This window comes from Pinus tabuliformis, chromosome 9 (genome assembly GCF_031772625.1).
Source record: "Pinus tabuliformis cultivar Carrire ecotype Pingquan chromosome 9, CPIR1, whole genome shotgun sequence".
Taxonomy (NCBI): domain Eukaryota; kingdom Viridiplantae; phylum Streptophyta; class Pinopsida; order Pinales; family Pinaceae; genus Pinus; species Pinus tabuliformis.
Window position 1 is genome coordinate 1,637,173,194 of NC_142307.1, and position 25,169 is coordinate 1,637,198,362.

Below are 25,169 nucleotides of genomic sequence, written 5' to 3' on the forward strand. Positions count from 1 at the left end.
TGAGTGAGTTGGAATGAAAGAGTGGGTGGTTGACTTCGCGGTGAGGGAGTTGATATGGACGAAGTGGATGAAGGAGTCTGACTGTCAGACTCTGGTGGTGTTTTCCTTGCTCTTTTCCTGGTAGGGAGAGGGAGTTCACTTGATTGTATGCCAAATTTTTCACTCTTTGATATGGTAAGGGGATGAGCAGGGTTGTACTGCGAAGTCACGCTGCTTTTAGATTTATCAGACTTCTGGTTAAAAATAGAGAATCCCTGGAGTTTACGAATCAAAGTTCGAATTTCAGGGGGTTCAAAGATAGATTGGTCTGATATATTCGAATATGTAGCAGCGGTAGATACTCGAGCGACTTCAAATTCCGGGTTTAACCGTGTTGGAGAATTCGAGGGAGTTGATGAGGGTCTATTACTCTCAGAATGGTATTTAGATGTTGCTTTAGGTGCCATTCATAGTTCGAGCCCTCCTTCTAGCGCCAAATATGTTGAGAGCCCTGAAATCGGGTCAACAACAAGGGCGATACCCACCCGGTCGGGAACCTGGTTGGCGGCTTCGTGCCCGTTTGGTGTAGCGGGTCCGACTGGGGATAACGGGACCAGCTTCCCGTTCCAAGGGGGTGTGTGTGTGTAGAGTTTGGTGATGTGTGTGTGTGTAGAATTTGATAATGAAAATATGGAATTATTTCTAAGCTAATCTAGTTCTAAGCTCTGAGACTGAATTTTATACTACTTTAATCTATCAAGAACAACACATCTAATCTACGCTAAGCCGGGATAGAACTTTTTCCATTATGCGATCTAGAAAGATTTCACACAATAACTGGTAATGAAGATTATTCAGCTATTATGAGAATATAAATCAATTAAGATGAACCATCCTGCATAAAAAGTTAAGCAAAATGGTTGTGAACAGCATATCGCATAATCAGTTATTCATGTATTAAGCACATATCAATTACTCCACCGTACAAAAGTGCCAAATGGTAGTCCACTCATTCATACGTTAACATATAAACAACATCAGCTGTATATTACTCTAAGAATGCAAGCAGAAACTCGTCAAGAGATAAAAGTACCATTTATGACTGACTTTATACTCACAGACCTAAAGCAATAATGATCTATTTCTACTTACTTCTAATGCCTACTAAGAGTACAGAAGTGCAACATCAGTAGCAGGTATTAAAATGCAAACATAAATAAATCTTGATCCGTCCATTCATCAAAAACCCCCTCCGAGGGTGCAAAAGTGCATGTTCTGAGGACAAGTTTTTTTGACAAAATTCGGGACCCTTCTCCAATGCAACGAGAAGGTTAAATACTACTAACCGGCTAATTTTAATTACACAAATTTAGGGAATGGCTTCAAATGAACGCCCTTTTACTAAAACAAATTTATTTCTAAAAACTGAATCTAATTTCTAACCATTTCTGTATCTGCTCCTTAGTGCTGTAAGCGATGCGTTGTTCGCCGTGAAGGAGTCGGCTGCTTGTCCTTTCCTTTTGTTCAAGCTTGAAAATTAGAAATAACAAGAGCTGACACCTCTTTCTGACAAACTAGAAGATGTTTTTGAAAGTGTTCTTTTGGAGGAGTGTCTTCACGGCGTGTATACTTAGTACAACTCAGATTTCTTTCAAACTGATTGTGCTGTTGCTATTTTGATTTCCGGCCGTACGAATGACTCAATGAGCTGGGGATTTTGTTGTCTGAACGATTTTCTCAATTGAAACTTGTTTCCATTCTTTGTTCCAGGCTTTTCTGATATGTCTTTCCCCTTAAGCATTTTTCTTTTTGCTTTACCCAATTTGGGACTCAAGATCTTTCATAAACGCTTTGCTTTTGTGCGCCTTTGACTCTGAGTCCTAGATAGCCTATTTCCATCAGCATTTGTTGAGTGATACTCTGGGATCCGCGGTCCTGCTGTATGCGGTATCCATCTGCGAAGTCATCTCCTCTCTGTTCTCCTAGTTCTAGCGCTTTTCCTTAGATGTTTCCTGCATATAGATTTATATCAGTTGCTGACTTATAGTTCACGTAAATGAAAAGAGACAGAAGAAAAGATTGACATGAAAGCAATTAAGTTCTAATGAATGCATAATCATGTCACCCATTATGACTTGACTCTTCGAAAAACACAACATAATAATCTTTGGATACACAGGCGTACAATCATTAATTTCCCGTAAGGTGCGCGCCTAATTTTAGGCTCATAGATCATGCCGAGGAATGCCTGCGACGAATGGCTTCTGCGGTTTGCATCGCAGCATCGAAGTTTGCGAGGTAAATAGGTGGCATCGCAGCGATTGATAGTCTCATTTGTCGCACACCATAGATCGCAGGTCGCAGCTTTGCATGGTTGCAGATCGCATATCGCAATATCGCAAGGTCGCAAGGTTTTTCGCTTTGTCACTTTGTGCTGCTTATGCAACATTGCGATGTGCGACGTCGCATATCAGCCGTCGGCGGTTCTTTAGGTTTTCCCCTTTTGAGCGCTTTTAATGCACGCGATGCGATGAGTTCTTGCGTCGCTTCTCCTCAGTGTGTTTATGCGCTTTGGGAAAGCGCTCCCTTTTTCCTTTGCGACGCGATATAGCTCTTAGGGAGTTAATACAAAGGATTTTTCAAACAAAAATATTTTTTGGATTTTTTGGTTAAGGGTCCCCCTTTGCTTGATGTTATTACTAATATCAAACAAAGAGGGGGGTTGTTGGTGACCACAACAGGACCACAGTTAGTTGCAAATGGGCCGTAGTATTAGATAGATGGTATTAATAAAACCCACGGTATTGGCCCATGGTATTGCATGTATGAGTCATATATAAAGGATAGAGACTCCCTGCGAGGAGCATCGTGTCTTATTTTGTAATCGAGCTCTGCTCTATTGGAGGTTTACCCCTCGAAGAGGCATGTGAACATTGCTCTTTGAATAATAAAATCATTGCTATTCTATGTTCTGGGTATCTTTTCTTCGCATATTCTGTGTTCTGGGTATCTTTTCTTCGCATATTCTGTATCTGGGTATTATTTTGCAGGTTAAGAGCATAACAATAGATCGGCAAACCAGAGGACACCTGCTCAACTGCTGCTCCAGCTACCATACCATCAATGTCTTGAGATCCTATTCTCCTGGAATCCATTTAGATAGATGAACACCTAAAAGATATGGAATTAGGAAGCACGCATGGAAAGAAATATGTTAGTGAAAACAAGGCAAATCTGATGAAGGACACAACACATACCTGGGGAACTGATGAGCAAGGTTGAGCAAATTTCACTGGGAGGTTGAGTGACCAGCTACCAAAACTGTAGAAAAGGAAGTTTTCACTGACTGGGAGGATTGACTGGCTATTGGATCTATGAAATATGCAATCCTAGCTGGGAAAGACTATTGACCCAAGAACAAATTTGTGCAAAATTTTGTGCCAAGTAGCCACTGGCATCCAGAAATGTGTAATTTAGTCCAGGAGGCTAGTGTTGGGCCAGAATGTAAAAATCTGGAGACGAAGGTGAACCTTCCTTCTCCAAATTGTGCAATGCAACCTTGGTGAACGCAGAGACTAGACCAAGGTTGGCTCGGCTCACTGATAGGAAACAGAAAGCAAATAAGTCGATGAAATGCATGGCAACACTAATTGATAGTAGAAGTGATAAAAAGTGCATGCAAAACATGAATGGAAGATTGAGCAAATAGATCAACATGCATGTGGGTGAGGCCACTCGCTAGTTGTGCAAACGTACGTGCAAAATAGTTTCATGCATGCAACATCAGTGAGATAGCAACGAAAATTGAAACATAGCTAGGAAAAACTAGAATATATGTAAACGACAGTAGGAATTCAAAGTAATAAATCAAACCACACTCACACAAGCGAATACACAAAAAGCGACATAAATGCTAAAAAAGTCAAGTTGAGGCCACTTACCCATGAATAGTTGAGACGGATGTATTGGAGAGTCTTGGATGTTCTTTGGGATGTCAAAGCTCCAAGGTCGATGTGAATCAATGAGATCTGATGTGTCAAATAAATAATTTTGGTCTCAGGACTCGCATTCCACAAATTTAGGAAAAGCAACACTTGGAGGGAAGCTTCTAAAACAACTTTTCATGTAACCCCTGGCTGCTAAAAATAGCTCTCTGAATCATGGGATGCCTTTTGCATGTTGTCTGTCACTATTCCAGGAAGATCAAGTCATGCATGCATGCAAGTAAAGTTTCCTTAGTCTTGGTTGGAACTAGTCAATCAGACTATCCATCCATGCCAATGCTCAACTACTTGGGAAAAATGCACATTCTTGACTACAAGCTAGGCTGACTGCTCAAGGGGATTGTGCAATTTCTGGGCCCAGCAGATGATTGCTATCCAGTTTTGCTCAAATCCTAGGATGATAGCTTGTTGTCGGGAAATATTGTGCAAACCCTGCTAGGAGGGTTAGCTGCCACGATTGCGTAGTCCTGAAGACCAGAAGGCTGTCAGAAAGGATTGCGCAATTCCTAGAGGGAAGCTTGGTTCCCCTCCAGGAATGTGCAATTTTCAAGGGGAAGCTACTTAGCCTGTAGATGGACCAAGTTCAGGTAAGCAGAATGGCAGGGGAATGGATCAAATGTGATCTACATGCTGCCCTTCTGCGAGTAAAACACTGAAGCTTGAGTGCTTGACAAAGCAAGACAAAGTGTTGTGTAAGGTTGGAAGGGAAGGTTGGAAGGGAGGCTCCAAAACAAGGCTAAGAAAAAATTTTGGAGGGTGGTTGTAGGCACTACAGTAGATTTATAGAGGTGAAGCGTATTATGTTTCTAAGTAGTTTTCAAGCCTATACCTATGTGATTCTTTGCGTGTATAGGGTTTGGAAAATGTTTCAATCATACCAAAATGCTTACTAGCATGAGGAGCAACACTTAATGGGAAGCATATATTATTAGGTTAGCGAGATAATAGATACAGCACAACACACCAGTGATTTAATGAAGGAATATTTCTATAGAGATCAACTTGGTTTCATCAATTATTGATTTTATAGGTGGCAATGAGATTTTATGTTATATGTTACAATTATTTTGGAATCCCTCCCCTCACTTGAAATTTTCCTAGACTTTCCTATGATCTCCTAAATATTCAATTTTCATTTGAACTTGACCCTAATGGAATCACATCCTTGCAAGGTTAGCTATAATATTGGAAAGACTCATTCCTCTTACTTCTATTCACAAGTTGTAATTGCAACCCAGAGTGATACCTTATCTATTTTTTGGATTTGGAACTTCTGACCAAGACCATAGAGCTAACTCCTCATGCTCTAAATCATGAAACTAGTGCATAATGACCTATACTCTAGATTTTAGATCTCCAAATTGTGCTTAAGACTATATGAATACCTCCAAAGTTGCAACTCGCATTTTTAGTTCCTTGTGCCTTACTGAACGTGTTGTAGAAATGTGATTTGAGATTAGGCATATTCCTCATCACACTCTAGAGGCATGACCAAAACATGTTTCATGCAGCCTAATCCAATAGTAATTCTCCACTATGACTTTCACTACACATGTGATTTGGTTATATAATAAAATCCCCCCCATTTCATTTCTTTATGTGATCAACCTTAAAGTAGGGATACCTTCCTTCTGCTACAATTTGCAATTGTGACTGGAACTAACATGTAATGTATATCCTCTAACCATTAGTTTTCTCTTATTTGATGATCAAGTGCACTTCCATAATGTTTTGTCTTCCTCCTCTCTAAAAAATTAAAACATATCTTATTCTTTGATCCTTTCATTTTCATCCTAAATATCCTGTATCCCATACCTTTTATGTCTCACACACTGTAGACTATAAGCTTGACTTTCATTAAACCCCTTGAACTTCACACTCAACGCACAATATGCTTTCCTGAAATCTCACCTAACCACATAGTGTGCTCTTATTTTCTTGCCCATCCTTTCTATCCTTGAATGTGCGACTTACGACAACAAAGAAGACTCCTCCACTCTAACTCACAAATCATGATTCTAATGGATACTCGTAATCCTTTCTAATCTAGACATTTGATCCGTGACTGGTATGGCATATGCCAATTCCTAAAGTCGCAAGTCACATCTCCAAATATCATTGACATTAGATTCTCTATCTATGACTACACTATAATTGTGAAATGTGACTTGGCTCACTCGATTGTAACTTCCTAACTTCAATTAGTCTCAAAATATCCAAAATATATCTTCTCCGCTCACAAATTATTAGAGAGGTTGATCAGTTTGTCATCAGGTTCTTAGTTTTTATCTCTTTGAAAATGCAGGTGTGGATCATGTTTGGTCGAGGAATTCAAAGCAATATCGAAGCTACAGAAATAATCATAATAAAACCCGACCACCCTATTGTGGAATTTAATAATAAGAATTATGAGTACCTCATCACATTGAATTTTGAGAAAGAAATCTAGAATTTAGCATTGAGTTGAAGATTATTAGTGTAATGACTATTTGTCAATATGTATATATTTTATAGGTCATCGATATCAATGCATATGACATATATTAAATGTGTTTCTAGAATCAAGCATGGAATGTTAATCTAGGTTGTCATTGATGTCAATATAGAAATGTTTGTGATGGCAAATTATTTGATACATTGATTCCCCATTGATACATGATTTCCCAGGGTTTCACCATAGTGATGAAAGTTTTCTATATATACACACAGAATAGAAGAAATAGATCCGTGAAGCAACATGAGAAGGAAGACAAAGAGGAGAAGCCATCGTGAAGCCAAAGAGTAAGATGAATATTTTATCGAAAGCCATCAAAGAAGAAAGTCATTGGAGCAAGAGAAGCAAGTTATCACATATGCCCAAGGGTAAGAGTTATGGAAAGAACAAAGAGCAACAATGATAACACAGGAGTAAAGAAGAAAACATCGGCGGAGCCATATCGGAAGTATCACATGTAATATATGACCAATAAGAACCGATAGGAAGAAAACAATGGAGGAGCGTAAACAAAGTTATAGGAGGTCACAGGAAGATAAGCCACAGGAGTGACAACTATCGGAAGAGCAGAAGAGTGAAGAAAAATCACAAGAGCAACAAATATCAGAAGAGCAGAAGAGTGAAGAAAAGTCGCAGGAGCAACAAATATCGTGGCTGAAGACCTGCTCTAAATCCTAGCTGTCAATCTCATTTTCAAACACTAACGTCGTTATCATTTTCAAATCCTAGCCGTCAATCTCTGTTTTGAACCCGTGGGCTAGCTGATGACCCACAGGCCATAGATTTGATGACCTCATATATCCTATGGCTATCGGGTCATAAAGTGATCGAACATTAAATCTAAAACCGGACTCGAACTTTTATAGGTAAAGGATTTATAATCCTTATCAGCTCCGTAAAGGTGGTTAAGCATCGTGCAAGTTCCCCATCCAATATCATTGTGAACTGTTGGATCCAGCATGCCTTGATGAAATGGTGGAGGATTGGCGATTGGGTTTGTTGATCGGGTGGATCAACAACCGTTAGAATAATGGTGAGACCAACGGTAGAGAATTAATCTGATAAGACTTGGGACTGAGTGGACCTAAGAAGTTTATGGACAAGGGTTTAACTTTATTTGGGGTCCGGTCTTGTGCATTCAGGTGGGACCAATGTTCGTTTTCAGGATTAAAGGAATAACTTTGATTTTTCATGAAGTTGCGATTGTGATTAAAGGTGATGAGGTGGCATGTGGGACCTCCATATGGGTATAGAAACTCTTATATGGATTTCCATGAATAATCAAGTCTATGGATAAAGGACTCTCCGATATATATTTTTAATATACAAGTCGGCCTCCCTCCAATAGACGTGTCCTTTGGTCATTGCTGAAGCTTGTATAAAAATGTGTGAGAATGCTTCAGTTCTAAGTATCTACCTCGAATACACAAATTGAACATAAAGAATTTCACAACTTGTGAGCTTTAAGAGATAGAGGAAGTTGAAGGAATAATAGAAAGAAGGAAGCTGAAAGGTTCGATGGAAGAAAAAGGAAGCCGAAGGGTCCAGTGGAAGTAGATGAAGCCGAAAGGTCCAATGGAAGAAGATAAAGCCGAAGGTCTGGCTGATGCAGAAGGTGATGTAGAAGATGAAGGCTGAGCTAAGAAGGAAGCTGAAGACAGAGTGTGAGGACAATCTTTCACCTGATTCGTCTTGAAAGATAGGGTCAAATCCCTTGGGGTTAATGCCTCAGAATCATAAGTATTGGTGTCCTTGGAGTTGGTGCTCCTAAATCCAAGGTTGGTGCCTTGATAAGATAGGGTAGAAGCCCTAGAGGTCGGAACCTCATCAAAACCAAGTTGGAGCTTGGAACACATTTATATTGTATTTATTATTTTATTCAATAAAATTATACTTATACATTTCTCTATTTAAATTGTGAAGAATTAAACAGGTAATAATCACAATTGAAAGAAAACATTGATTCACCCCCCCCCCTCTCATTATTTCCAACTTGGAAATGAAATTTATGGGAAATATTTTTTCACCTGGATTCATCAAGAAAGGAAGCATTCGAATGCTCTAGCTGTTAGGATATTCCGACACATAGGATATAGTTAAGTTCAACTTGGTCTAGTATAGAGTTAGGTTAGAGTTAGGTAAAGTGTGTTTCTTTACCGTTGTACATTTTGTAACTTACAATCTGACGGTCACGATATGTAGTGATCCGACGGTTCACTCTCACCTCGGTATTACCGACACTTGATCCGTGGCTTGACACCCGATTGGTCCATGAGTTCTATTTAAAGCGCATGGAGGGTCATTGTTCGGGTAATCCGTGCATGAGAGAAGCTTATGTAAATTTTCATTCTTTGATTAATAAATTGCCTGTAGTACCCACATTGGGACAGGCCGTGGACTGTTTCCCTCCTTGCACTCTGAGGGTTTTAACCACGTCAAAAATACTGGTGTATTGATTTGAGATCTGGTTGTGAGCGGTGTCCTTTTGGTATTCTTTCTGTGGAACTTACCGTGTAAATTCCTACATGGTATCAGAGCTATTTGAGGGCCGCATCCGTTGGTGATCCAAATCTGAAGCCGGTAGAACTGCATGCGGCTGTCGTTTCCTAGATTTGCTGTTTCTGACTACTTTCGGGCCGAGAGGACTGCTCTGTTGCGTTCGGAGCATCTGTTCCAGTGAGGAACCCCTTTCGTTTCACGCGAAAAGGTTTCCGGTAGCCCTAGCTGCGTCATTTTTCAGATCGGGAGGTATACAGTGTTTCTTTTGCAGTTTACTGTTATTTTCTCTCTGCTTATTTCGGTCTTAGTTTATTTAGCCTTTTTTTTAACCGAATCTATACCTTTCATTTCTGCGTATGCTCTTTGCCCTGCGACTCTGTGCGATCTGGGCAAATCAGAAACAGAAAGGAAGGATTTTTCTCATGCGTATGCTCTTTTCCCTGCACCTTAGTGTGATCTCGGAAAATCAGAAACATTGAGAAAAATATTTAGTTTTTCGGCTAAAGCTAACTTTGAGATTTTTTTTTAAAATTTCTAGTTTTTTGGCTAAAGCTAACTTCGAGCCGCAAGGTTCGTTTTTCTTTGCATATTTGTGTTGGGTTTTGTGTTTTGTGTTTTGTAGGGAAAAAGAGCTTTCTCAAGGCAAGCACGCAAACCAAGGCCCCCCCCCTCTCTCTCTCTCTCTCTCTCTCTCAAATTTTTTGTATAGATCAATTGGTTCAAAGCTATTTTAAGAGAGTAGAGGTCTTGGGTTCAAGTCTCCATTTTGTGGGGGCGGATTTTTTCATTCCCGCACATTCGCGCACCTTGCCGGCAACGTCAACAATTTTTTTTCAAAAAGCCATAACTTCTTCATCCGGAAGCCTTTTTCAGAGCCGTTTTTTTTAAAACCGCCTATTTTTTCGAGATCTATCTGTTGGAACACTTACTTTCAGCATCTTCAGCTTCAGTTTTTTAAAATGGAAAGTCCATGCCAAGTCATTCTTGACAGCACTAACTACTTCCAATGGGTAGAATACATGGAAGATTTACTTAGAAGTAAAGGTCTCTTCAGAATAGCCACAAACCAAGAGAAGAAACCAAAAGATGAAGACAAGGCGGCAAAATGGGAAAATAGACAAGATCAAGCACATGGTTTGATAGGGATGTCTATTTCTCCTGATCTTAGATTCCACATTGCAGGACTTGAGACTCCTCATGAAGCATTAGAAAAACTTGCTAAAGTTTTTGGGATTAAAAATGAAATTAGAGCCCATCAACTTGAAAATGAGCTGCTTACTTTGGATCCTAATAATTTTTCTTGCATTGAAGATTTCTTGTCCAAATTCAAGACCCTTAGATATCTCTTGGAAGGTGTTAAAGTTAAGAAAGAAGATGGTAACCTTATTTATTCCATCCTTACTAAGTTGGGACCAGCCTACTCTGTATTTGTTTCCACTTTCCATTCTACAAGGGAAGCTTTCATTTGTCAAGGACAAGACTACAAGGCCCCTTCCTTTGACTCCTTTTGTGATTCCTTAATAAGAGAACAAGAAAAACTCTTACACCTTGGTCTTCTTAATCTTGGAAACTCTTCCACGAAAGCGTTAGCCGCCCAGCAACAACCAAATTCAAAGAATCCTAAGAAGTCATATCCTCAAAAGAATGGTCCTAAACCATCTCAGCCTCAAAATGAAAGATCATTTCAGCAAAATGATAAGACCAATAAAAACAAATGGAAGAAGACTGATAGACATTGTAACTTTTGTAATCGAGATGGCCACTTAGAATCTAAATGCTTTAAGAAGATGGAAGCCTTGGAAGCCGCAATGAAGAAACATAACATCCATGTGGAGCCTACTTCAACTTCAACTTCCGAAATGGCACTTTCTGCATCTCATTGTCAATCATCTCAGTCTGGTTATGCATTAAATGTATCTTCTTCTTCTTCTCATTCTCATGAGTGGCTCATTGATTCTGGAGCCTCTTGTCACATGGCCAAAAACCAAGCCATGTTTTCTTCTTTAAATGATTGTAACACCAAAAATATATATATTGGTGATGATAGATCTCTTAATGTTGTAGGGACTGGAACTGTTCATCTAGACAATGGTCAGTTTAATGATGTATTATGTGTTCCAACCTTATCCTGCAACCTTCTATCTGTCTATCAGATAACTCATTCAGGTGAAGGTAAAATTGTTGAATTTTCACCTCATGATGTTGTAATCAAGGATCTAAAAGATCCTAAACAGATTCTAGCTACTGGTCTTGCTGATGATTCCAAAAGGTTGTATAAGTTTCACAACTTTGGGTCATCCAATCTTCCCTCAGTATTTGTTGCTCATAATGATGAAGTGAGCAAACTTTGGCATGAGCGATTTGGTCACTTAAACTATCGCTCCCTTCAGCATCTATGTAAAGAAAATATGGTGACAGGTCTTCCTATGGTATCTTGCAGAGATGGTGTTTGTTCCGGATGTGTACTCGGAAAACATCATCGGGACAGTTTTGACAAACGTGCCTCTTGGCACGCCTCAGCCCCTTTACAGCTTGTGCACAGTGATTTATGTGGTCCTCTTCCTGTTGCTTCATTCTCTGGCTGCAAGTACTTCTTAACCTTCATTGATGATTTCTCCAGACGCACTTGGGTATACTTCTTAAAACTCAAGAGCGAAGTATTTAACACTTTTTTGGCCTTCAAAGCCTTTGTTGAAAAACAATCTGGACATCAAATTCTTAAGCTAAGAACTGATAATGGTGGAGAATATGTTAAAAACACATTCATCAACTTTTGCACCGAAAATGGAATTCAAATGCAACATACTGTTCCATACACTCCACAACAAAATGGTGTAGCTGAAAGGAAAAATCGCACCTTAAAGGAAATGGCTAATTGTATGCTGCAATCTAAAGGACTCAGTCTTAGTTTTTGGGCCGAAGCAATTAATTGTGCAAATTATATAATCAATCGCACTCCTACTAAGGTTCTAGAGAATATCACTCCAGAAGAAGCTTGGAGTTCCATTAAACCAGATGTAAGTCACTTTCGTGTGTTTGGAAGTGAAGCATGGGCCCATATTCCAGATGAAAAGCATAAAGCTTTAGAACCTAAGAGTGAGAAATGTACTTTTGTTGGATATTCTGAAGATGTAAAAGGTTATAGACTTATTCCATTTAAGTCCAAAAATGTTATCATTAGAAGAGATGTAAAATTTGATGAAAATAAATCGGCCTGCGAGCCTAGTCCGGCGGATGTGCCACCTCTTCCTATCTCTTCTATTTTGAAAACATTTCTTCTTCAGATGATGAAAGCGAGGATGATAATCCTCCCCCACCTTCTCAGGATCCTCAACTTCCAAGATGGGTCCGTGCTACTCGGGATGCAGCAGGTGATCTTGCCGGTGATCCTACAGATCAGCGACGTACACGTTCTCAGTTTGAAAGAGCCTCTTCTTTACTGGCTCAAGCTCCAGTAAATCATGATCCTGACACTTTTGCAGAAGCTTCAGGCCATCCACATTGGGAAGCAGCTATGAATGAAGAATATCATTCATTGATGACAAATGATACATGGGATCTTGTTCCTCTACCAAAGGGACGCAAACTTGTTAGATGTAAATGGGTTTACAGAACCAAGTATGGACCAGATGGGAAAGTTGATAAACATAAAGCTCGTCTTGTTGCTAAGGGCTTTTCACAGGTTGAAGGCATTGACTACACTGAAACCTTTTCCCCTGTTGCCAAAATGAACTCTATCCGCCTTGTTCTTTCCCTTGCTGCCTCTTTAAAATGGGAAGTCCATCAGATGGATGTTAAATCTGCCTTCTTGCATGGGGACTTGCAGGAAGAAATCTATATGGAACAACCCATTGGCTTCATACAAACAGACTCCAGCCTTGTTTGTCGACTTAAGAAATCCCTTTATGGCCTCAAGCAAGCTCCTCGGGCTTGGTATGCCAAAATGGATAGCTTTCTTTTAGAATCTGGCTTTTCTAGGTGTCATTCTGACAATACTGTCTACACCAAGAAAGTGGGCAACTCTCTTATCATCCTTGTTCTTTATGTTGATGATCTTATTCTTACTGGTAGTGATCCCAACCTTATAAACCATGTGAAGTCCAGCCTTAAAAAGAAATTTGAAATGACAGACTTAGGACATTTACACTATTTTCTCGGTCTTCAAGTCTTGCAATCCCAAGAGGGTATTTTCCTTTCCCAGTCCAAGTATGCTTGTGATATTCTTCGTCATTTTCACATGGAAGACTGTAAGCCAGCCCCTTCTCCCTTTCAGTCTGGAGTCAAACTTTCAGTCTCTTGTACTTCTCCTGAAGTTGATGCTACCTTATACCGTCAACTTGTCGGAAAACTCTTGTATTTAACCCATACTCGTCCTGATCTTTCCTTTGATGTTGGCCTTGTTGCTCGTTTTATGCAAAACCCCCGTGAAAGTCATTGGAAAGCAGCTAAAAGAATACTTCGTTATGTTCGAGGTACAATACAGTTTGGGATTCATTACAGTGCCAAAGCAGCTCCTCTGTTAGTTGGTTTCACTGATTCTGATTGGGCTGGTGACCCTGATGATCGGAAGTCTACTGCCGGTTATGTCTTCACTCTTGGTTCAGGACCTATTACATGGGCTTGTAAGAAACAGGCTGCCATTTCTCTTTCGTCAGCAGAAGCAGAGTATCGTGGTGCCGTGGAAGCTAGTAAGGAAGCCTTGTAGCTTCGTCAGATCCTATCAGAGTTTGGCTTTGAGCAGCAGCATTCAACCACACTTTGGTGTGATAATCAAAGTGCCATTCAGCTATGCAAAGATCCAGTCCAGCATCAGCGCAGCAAACACATTGAACTACACATGCACTTCATCAGAAAGCTCATTCATGACCATGTTCTTGAAGTGCAATATTGTCCAACAGATGATCAGGTTGCAGACATCTTCAAAAAGGCTCTCACAGAGGCGAAGTTCACTAAACTTCGATATATGCTTCGAGTTCAGGAAGTTGTCACTAAGGGGGGATAGGCTCTAGTGCCTCCTTCCTTCTCCTATTGTGTCATATTTTGTAAATCCTTCAATCCTATCCCAAGTTGTTCTTAAGGGGGGATGTTAGGATATTCCGACACATAGGATATAGTTAAGTTCAACTTGGTCTAGTATAGAGTTAGGTAAAGTGTGTTTCTTTACCGTTGTACATTTTGTAACTTACAATCTGACGGTCACGATATGTAGTGATTCGACGGTTCACTCTCACCTCGGTATTACCGACACTTGATCCGTGGCTTGACACCCGATTGGTCCATGAGTTCTATTTAAAGCGCATGGAGGGTCATTGTTCGGGTAATCCATGCATGAGAGAAGCTTATGTAAATTTTCATTCTTTGATTAATAAATTGCCTGTAGTACCCACATTGGGACAGGCCGTGGACTGTTTCCCTCCTTGCACTCTGAGGGTTTTAACCACGTCAAAAATACTGGTGTATTGATTTGAGATCTGGTTGTGAGCGGTGTCCTTTTGGTATTCTTTCTGTGGAACTTACCCTGTAAATTCCTACACTAGCTTCATTATATCCTTTAGAAGGTTTCAATTCACTTTCAAGTATCAATGAGCATAAATAATAACTAGAGGGTTTGTTGTGATGGTGATTTAATAGAGTTTTTGAATAGTTTGATGATGCATAAAATTAAAATAATATCTGTTGATGAAAACACTAGTAAATGAGGAAATCCTGTGGATTGCACAATCTATTGGGATTGAAGGTTTCTTGGTGAATTACTTCTTATAGGCTATAGGGATAGAAATGAAGATTGGTGCAAAACAAAAGGCCAACTTATTAGGTGTTATTCACCACTTGTGGGACCATTGTTATGCAACCAATAGAAACTGTATATTGCTTCACTAATTAGTTTTACAACTCAGTCCTCAAGACAAGTTTGCAACACCAAGAGTGTGGATTCCCTCATAGAAAAGAAGAGTTTTAATGATCGAAGAAAGGAACATTTTGTGTCTAGCTTGTGATGTTATGAAAAAGGCCCAACATTTTAAAAGAAGTAAAATTAAATTAAGAAATCCAATACTTTGTATGAGTGTTAAAGAGGAATTCATTTCAACAAGTAATTTCGTCTTAAAAACTCTAGTTTAATCCTTTATTTAATGTATTGCAACGGGATTGTGAAGAAAAATGTTGGAATTGTAGCATTTCCAGTAATGTCAGTTAGTCATTAGCATTTTTCATCCTTGTGATGATCAATTCTATGCTCTATACAATCCAAATGTGTGGCCTCTTGTATTTAGAACAATGTCTCAAAGTTGCATGTTCTTACTCTAAATCTGAGCTACAAACTTCTAGGAGAAGGATGGAAAAAGGTAGAGAAATTGAGATAACATATGTTTGGAGGAATTAACTATGCTAAACTATAGGTTTTGGCCCATAATGTCCACTACAACCTATTCCGTGAATTTGTTTCATTATGTGTGTGCCTTACGTGTTTTTTAGGGTTTTATCGGTGGTTTTTTGTTCAAGACTTTTATTAAAAAGTTTGAAAAAGGTTAACCATGATATATAAGGTGGTTAAAATGGAAATATCTCTCTCATTCAATGAATATATTGGTGGATCAAGTCAAGGAGGATAAATGTTCAAAATATCAAACCAATCTAGAGCATGTGAACAAAGAGGATTAGCTCTCAATTGCTTTAATTGTAGCTATTTCTTTAAGCATTATATAAAATTATATATTGGAGATTTATTTGAGGAGTTTTGGTTGGTTGAGTTATTGATTTAGTGAGTGTGCGAGAAGGGAATTATGTGTAAGTTGTGAGAAAAATTATGCAAAAGATTTGAAGCGGTTTGGAGATGTTACAGTAGGTAGTTGAAGCATGTTTTAGCTAACATTTTATGCAGACAATGAGGAGATTTATTCTACTTGGAGTCCCATTTAAAAAAGAATGAAATCATGGACCTGAGAGTTTTAGGGGGTGGTGGCCTTCATATAGTGGTGGTTGAACAAGATAGGAGTTGTGGCTCCTTGTTAGTGGTGGTCAGAAAAAGAATATATTGGGAGTAGCATCTCCATCCAGTTTTGGCTGGATAGTCTAATGGCGGTTGTGTGAGGCTTACTAAGAGAAACGGCTTTGAATAGTTGATGGCCTACAACATCAAGTGAGTAGATAATTCCTAGATAGTGGAGGCCAACAATATTGTCCATAGGGGTAATGGCTCCTAGCTTGTAGTGGTTGGCTAAAATATGTAAAAAAATTGATTTATAATAATAATAGAACAAGAAGAAACATATTAGAAGTAAGTTTTTCTTCTCCCCTTGAGGGTTTCCACCAAAAATATTTGTGTCTCCTTGTGTATGTGTGTGTTGGTGTTTTTCATGGATCTCATATTTTAATTTATGCTTCATTTTGTCTACTGATAATACAATGTATATGGTTATTTAGTGATTTGGAAAAAGTGACGAAAATTATGCAATTTCCTTCAATATTGTTTCACCCCCCTCTAAAAAGTAATTTACATTTGTAAGAAGTGGTATCAGATCCAGGGATCTCAGTAAAAACATAATCATGGGACAATAGATTTTGGAAGATAAGGTGGAAAACGGAATTTTTTTTTAAATGAAACTAAAAGGAATTCCAATTCTTCATGGAGGTAACTATGCATCGTGAAAGGTGAAATTAGATATATATTTGTGGTCTGTTAATGAAGATATTTTTGTTAAGTAGATTATGCAGTGAAAGATGAATTTAATGACATAGCTAAAGGTATTATTTTGCATGGGATTTAAAAATCTAACAATCTTTATGTGAGACACTGTGAGACTTCAAAAGAGATGTTGGACTAGTTGTAGAGTATGTATTGCGGTGAAAAATTGCATATCTCAAAGAACATTGAAGGATCCTTCCACTTATAGCAGTGGAAAATTGACTCTCATCACAAGAAGAAGATGGAAGCACTTATGAATTACAAGAGGAAGATGAAAGCACCAATGGTAGAAAAGGTAAACCAAGCATTGATTTGGGGGAACAACAAGAAGAGATAAATGAAAAAAATGAATTTTTAGCAAGGCTAGAAGAGTAATTCAAGTTAATGGCCCTACAAGTGGATATTAAAAGGCTCAAAACTAGGAATAAATATTAGTGAAACTTATTACAATTTTTTTATGAAAATGACTATGCTTACAAAGAAGAAATTTTTAATTTAAAAACCCATATGGAGGATGAAAATAACATTAAAGAATTAATGAGGAAGTAGTACAAGGAAATGGAAGATCAATGTCAAAAATTGAAAGTTGAAGCAAAGTCTGGAAGAGAAGAATTAGAAAAGACCAAATCTAGCGCTCAAGAAACTACAAGAAAATAAGAAAATGTTGAAACAACTAGTACGAACATGAAGAAGGAGAACCATTAGCAAAACCAACATCCAAGAGAGAAGAAAAAGAATATGCGAAATAAACATTATTTTATAAGAAGATCATATGCACTCTTGAGAGAGGTTAAGTGTTTTAGCTATAAAAGAATTGGACATATAGTAGAAGATTATAGAAACAAAGAGATCTAGTTTTCTCGACTAAAGGAGGAGCCTCCTGAAGCAAACATGCAAAGAAAATTTCCCTGTTCACGAAGATCAACTACGGCTAGAAATAATAACCCATTTTTTGGTTATTGTTTCTCATGTAATGATTTTTTCTAGAGGGCTATTGATTGCATGCGATATGTCAAGAATGGAAGGTATATTAGCAGTAGATGTGACCCTTTTCCTATATCTCTTAGTCACATGAAGTGTTATGTGTTTGATAATATTAGTCATAAGACCAAATATTGCAAGTTCCTCATGTGTTATTAGTTATGCAGTCAAAGAGAGAAGGTTATGCAAGGCTAAGAGAACAATAACTGAGAAGGTTTTATGCATGTCAAAGATCATCCTATCAATATTTAGAAGAGAAAGGAGTTGCAAGAGAACATTACCAAAAATTGAGCCCTTAATGGTGTCAAGGGGAGCATATGATCACATCTTGAGTTTTCATGTTGACCATTGGTGATATGAGTTACCTCAACTCCCGGATTTAACCAAGATCTTTTACTTTCGTGATGTGATTATAATTGAAATTAAAATAGCATAAAGGAACCTAAGTGCACGTTGTAAAGAAGAAGGAACATGACAATTGTTAGCAACATAAAACTCAAGATGTTGATAACGGAGTTCGTCCAGAAGGGACTACGTCTCCAAGCCCCAGTGTCAACATGGTGTAGGCCACTATAGTAAGCGTTGTCAATAGTGATTATGTACGTAAGAGTTGAAGTCGCTATCATACAAGGAAAATGTGCTCATGCAAGAATGGCTCCAAGAGATGTTCCTCTGCAGGAACTCTCATTGAAAAAGGATGCCTATCAGTATGACGTAGACTCAAGCATGATGATAATGAGCATCACACCAACATGGCATAAAAGGGATCTCAATGCAAACATACATGGCGACACATGAGTATCCCATCAACATAACAACAAAGGGATGTCAAACAAAACATGACAAATCATGACATAAGTACATCCCATAGATAATTCCACGTCACATCAAGCAAGAATCATGAAATAAGTAAGAAAAAAAAGATCCCACATCAAATTTCAATCAAGGATATGTGCAGCACAATGCATCTCATAGAAAAACGAAGTACATGAACACATTGCATATAGCTCACATCCTGGGACCATCTGAAGAAAAGGATGTCAAACTATTGAAGCTGGCTGTAAGATCAATCTCGTTGCATCGAATCTCATGGAATCGTTGCTCAGACGTTAAATGCTAACACCTAAACTACACTTTGAAAAGTGGTCGAAAAATGAAATGATCAAATGGAAAATATGAATGCATCATTAGATTTGTGGCGTCGAATAGTGTAAAATCGACTATCAAATTTCTGAATTCTGAGAATGTGAAAATTTAGGGCTTAAGGAATCTTTTAGATTCCCCCTAGATTCCTCAAAGATTGCCTCCTCTGGGTCATCTGCAAATCGGCTGCTCAAATAAGGAAACTGACTACACCATTAGGTTCATGTCACTGAGGGGTGTAAGATCGAAAAAGAATTTGTCCAATTTAGACACTGGAAAAATTTCACCCTCTTGAGAATTTTAACCCAATCATGGTTCTGCCTACCTTTTCTCTGGGCTCATTGTTCTACTTGTAAATGAATTAATTAAAATTTATGTCTCGATTTTTTTGCACGCTCCTCGCTCCTCCGTTCCCTGGGTGCACTGACAAATGAGTTTATATCAATTTTTTCGAGCGGATATTACAATGAAATGGCCATTGGCCCAGCGGTAATATTTCGAATTATAATGAAGAGGTCGGGTGGTCAAACCCTGACCCATCAATATTTACACGTCTTTCATTTTTTTTTTAAACTACATTCATATTTTTTTTTGGGGTGGGGTCTGCATTGGGCAGCCTGCCCCTTAACCTCCGCTACGGGTCCCATTTCATTTTGGAAGTGGCGTTGTTGGGGTGTATTAAATGGAGTGGGCATTGTTAATACATGGGGTTGCCCAATGGGGACCAGCCCACGTGGGCCAGGCGGGTGCAATCCCCACTGGCCCCGCATGCATTGCATACAGTACGAGGTTTGGGGTTGTGGGCCAGTTCCACCGGAGATGACCCGCCCACCACATATTTAAATGGTTATACATTTGCGGTTGACTGGGGGTCCGACGGGGTCATGGCCGCCGGCCCATTTTAAATACATTTTTCATTATGTGATGGGGTTGAGCCAGCATGGGTCATGGCCAGTCGGCCCTTTAATAATTAAATTTTATTTTTAAAAACGATGGCCATTGGGGGGGTGGCGAGGTTGGTGGCCTGCCACCCCAATAATATATATTTTTGTTATGCATAAAACAATTGGCCATTTTTTAAAATTCACAAAATTGACTGAAGGAGACAATTTAAATAGACCACAAATTTGCCCAAAATTTGGCCCAGGTTGGCTGGAATTAGGTGGTCGGATTTTGTCCAAATTGTTGCCTCATTAATCCTTCCTAGTCACTGGTGTTCGATGAGCCACCTGGATCATTCCTCCCCACTGAGGAGCTTTTGGTCCTCCAAAAGCATCAAATTAATCCACAACTGTGTACAATGTCTATCCCATAAGTGTCTTGAAATGTCACCCTTCATTCTCCTTCTCCTTTGTCCTTCGGAGCCATAAGTGATGAGCCAACACCGGTGTTCTCTACAAACCTGTAGTACATTTTTGCAAGTTACATGCATATGACCAACTAGACCCAAGCATCTCATACTTGCCACGAGTTTATAACACATACTCGGTGGTCAAGTTTACATTAACATGAAAAATCAACAATAACCCAACTATCGAAATAAAGCCACACATCATTGTCACTCAAACAGGTGACGGAAACACATCATCACTTTTACAATGCAAATGCAACAAATGATTTACAATAACATAGGCATGACAAGCAAGAAAATCTAGAAAAATATTTAGAGAACCATCTCTTTGTCATTGTGAATAGACCATCTCCCTGTGGGAGATCTTCTTGCCTATCAACTCTTTCAACTGCGTCATGTACATGTGTTTTGTTTGTAGGGCTCTACTCTAGATGGAGCCTCCAACACGTGTCTCTTTGATGGCCACTTTTGTTGCAATGACTACAATGAGTTTTCTTCCTCCAGATTTGTTTAACATGCCTCTTCCTCTGTTACGGGAAAGGCCTTCCACACCTCATCTTCCTTTGTGCTGCCATTCATTTCCAACATCTTGCAAGCACATGGTTATGCAAACCACAAAAAGAACATGCATGTCTGTGCCATGGCTCATGTTTATCCTTGACAACATGGTGATAATCAAAATGAACACGATTATAATACTGAGACTTGTTATACCTTCCCTGGTGGTCTCGGTTGTGATCATGGTGATGAGAGCTTGCCTCAACTCTCTCGTTGCAATATGCGATGTCACTGGATGATGGTGAAGTGTTCCCATCCTCCTCTTTCTTCGATGGTTTCAACATCATGGAAGATTCTATCTTCGTTGAGCACTCTCCTTCATTGTATCCCAGTCTTTAATAACGATGTCTCTATACAACCTCCAATGGCTAAATCAAGCCTTGGCCTCTAGCACCAAGACCTCCTCCTTTATAACCCATTCTGGTAAGGAGTCTCATGCCTGTATCTGCAATGGGTATCTCCACATGTCCAACATAAATGAAAGAATGTGAAGATGAAACTAAAGAATAATTATGGTCGTTTACCTAAGATGTCAATGTCGACACAGGCGAAGAGGGTTTGTCTATGCCTTCATTGCATTGCAGTTCTTCCAACACCTCTTTCATGGCTTGTAACTGAATCTACAACCCTTGCTTCTCCTCTTTCTCCTTCTGTAGAAGTGTCTTTAATTCATCATGCTCTACTTGAAGACTTTGATCATCGCACTTCAATTCTTCTAGGGCCTTTATTGTGGCTTGCAATTGAAGGTGCAACTGATGCTTTTCTTCCTTCTCTTCTTGTAGAAGCACTTTAAATGTTTCGTTATCTACTTTTTGTTTCTCATAATCTTTATCCAACATTTCCACCTTCTTGAACAACTTGATCATGACCTCGTACATGTATTTGTCCATCATGGTTGCACATTCAAGAACAATTCACATCAACAAGAAGACCACTCTAATACCAAACTCGATCCAAGTTACCTCAAGTCTAGGATTTAGCCAAGATCTTTTACTTTCGTGATGTGATTAGAATTGAAATTAAATAGTATAAAGGAATAGAAATGCATGCTATAAAGAAGAAGGAACATGACAATCATCAACGACATAAAACTCGAGATGTTGATAATGGAGTTCGTCAAAGAGGGACTATGTCTCCGGGCCCCGGTGTGAAGATGGTGTAGGCCACTACATTAAGTGTTGTCAATAGTGATGATGTACATAAGAGGTGATGTCACTATCATACAAGGAAAATTCCCTCATTCAGGAATGGCTACAAGAGATGTTCTGCTATAGGAACTCTCATTCAAAAAGGACTCCTATTATTGTGACCTAAACTCATTCATAATGATAATGAGCATCCCACCAACATGGCATAAAAGGGATCTGAATGCAAACATACATGGGGACACATGAGTATCCCATCAACAAAACAACAAATGGATCTCAAACAAAACATGACGAATCATGACACAAGTACATCCCATAGATGAATTTCCATCACATCAAGCAGGAATCATGAAACAAGTAAGAAAAACCAGATCCCACATCAAATTTCAATTAGGAATCTGTGCAACACAATGCATCTCATAACAAAAATAAGTACATGAACACACTGCATATACCTCACATTTTAGGACATCTAAAGAAAAGGATGTCAAACTATTGATGCTGGTTGTACCATCATTCTCGCTGTGTCGAATATCATGGAATGACTGCTCACATTTTGAATGCTGACACCCACAATCCACTTTGAAAAGTGGCTGAAAAATGAAATGATCAAATGGAAAATATGAATGTACCATCATATTTGTGGTGTCAAATGGTGTAAAATCGACTGTCAAATTTCTGAATTCTGAGAAAGTGAAAATCTGGGTCTTAAGGAATCTTTTAGATTCCCCTTAGATTCCTTAAAGATTCCCTCCATTGGGTCATCTGGAAATCAGATCCTCATATCAGGAAACTAACTACATCATTGAGTTCATGTCGCTGATAGGTGTAATATCAACATAAAATCTTTCCAATTTGGACACTGCAAAAATTTCACCCTCTTGAGAATTTTCGCCCAATCATGGTTCTGCCTGCCTTTTCTATGGGCTGATCGTTCCACCTACAAATAAATTAATTAAAATTTATGTTTCGATTTCCATGAACACTCCTGGCTCCTCCATCCCCTGGGTGCACTGGAAAATGAATTTATATAAACTTTTTTAGGTGGATATTACAATGAAATGGCCATTAGCACAACGGTAAAATTCTAAATTATAATGAGGAGATCGGGTGGTCAAACTGCATCAATACTTTTTTTTGGGTTGGATCCGCATTGGGCAGCATGCCCCTTAACCTTCGCTGGAGGTCCCGTTTCATTTTGCAAGTGGTGTGGTTGGGGTGTATTAAATGGAGTGGGCATTGTTGGTACATGGGGCCGCCCGGTGGGGCTGGCCCACGTGGGCCGGGCAGGTTCAATCCCCGCTGGCCCTGCATTCATTATATATAGTACGAGGTTTGGGGGTGCGGTCTGGGTCCACCAGAGGTGGCCCGCCCACCTCATATTTAAATGGTTATATGTGTGCGGTTGACCAAAGGTCTGGCAGGGTCATGGCTGCCGACCCATTTTAAATACATTTTCTGTTATGTCATGGGGTTGGGCTATTGGCGTCATGGCCCATCGACCCTTTAATAATTAAGTTTTTTTTTTTTTCTATAATGGCCGTTGGGGGGGTGGTGGGGTTGGTGGCCCGCAACCCTAATAATATATCTTTTTGTTATGCATAAAACATTGGCCATTTTTGAAAATTTGCAAAATTGACCAAAGGAGACAATTTAAACAGGCCACAAATTCGCCTAGAATCTGGCCCAGGGTGGCTAGAATCTGGTGGCTAGATTTTGTCCAAATTGTTGCCTCCTCAAGCCTGCACAGTCACCCAAGTCAACCCTAAACTTTGATGGCTCCTAACTTTCACATACAAAATCAGTTTGATGAATCATTCACACCATTGCGATCAGGACAAAGAGCTCTATGATTTGAACCTGAGTCAATCACGATCCGAGAAGTTTCATTTTTGAGCCTTTTCCCAGTCATCGGTATTCAGTGAGCCACCTGGATCAATTGGAGGTGCAACCATATCAAAGAGATTTGATAAATGCAAATTGGCATGTTAGGAAGATGATGCATGAGTTCAGGTGGAGTTCATGACGTTTAAAGTATTTAATATTCTATCCTTATTTTAGTTTGTCAGCAGTTGGATTAGCCACATCTTGTTGATAGCTTGGGATAGATGTATTTTAATTTTCATGATATATTTCAGTACATGAGAGCTTTGTATTTTTTCTTATGCTACTAGTGGTAATTCTACTCAGAGCTTTGTGATGAGGTTTTAGAGCATGAAATATTCATAGAGAGAGTTGTCAAGGAATGGAGGATGATCACGCTTTTAGGGGGAGCATTCTTACCTCAAATGGTTAAGCATATTGGTAGCATTATGTTCATTGTGTAGGAGATAGTAATGCATGTATTTGACATTGTCTATTGTAGGAGTATGTTGAGAAAGGCGTTGTTGTGGCTGATTCATGTAGATTCAAATGTGTTAGAATGCTTGCATGGTTTTGGGTGTAGTATAGGGAATATTAATGGAACAACATTTAATTTTCACTCTGGGAGTTTGTAAAATTTGAGGAAAAACACTAGAAATGCTAGAGAGAGCCCCTACTAACCTCCAATTCAAATTCTAGTCCAACATGCACATCAGTCTGAACAAATTAATTGAATTTTGCACTCCAAACAAAACTTGAGAAAGCATAAACACCAATCCTGACAGTTGAAAACAAACCTCAATCTAACAAAAGACAAACCTACACTATTAGCAATTGCAAAATGAAATCCTAATTATTGGCAGACAGAAGGTAAATCCTAACTACTGTTTAATTGGAAACCAAGCAATGCCTGAACAACATTAAAAATGTAGACTCTAAATACTCAAAGGATTTCAATATAAATTCACAGCATTCTGTATGTAAAGTAGGACTTTAATTTGTACTAATTCTATCTAGTTTTCCTCTATGCAACAAAATCCTTTAAGAAATTATGAGCATCATCAATCATTATTAAATACGTTCACTGTGTAAGCATATTGTGTGGAAAAAGGTGAAACAAAAAACACTCTCGCTCTCTTTGTATCAGTTTGAACAAACAAATGCCTTGCAAATGATATTGGGGAAGGAAATCTATGCTTATGGGAATAAAAGAAGAAAGAAAATGAATTCTAGAGCCATGGTATTCTAACCCTCAATATGATAGATTTTTCATCCATCAATAAATGATCTCATCCATGATTATTGATTATCAATAATAGAAATATGAGACCTTTGTCACTAATATACAAATGAGTATGCATTGAAAAAATAATTATGAAACTTCATAGTTGCTTAAAATTCAATTTATTCATGCATTGATTCTAAATCCATACATATTTACTCCAGATCACAGCCATTGCAATTA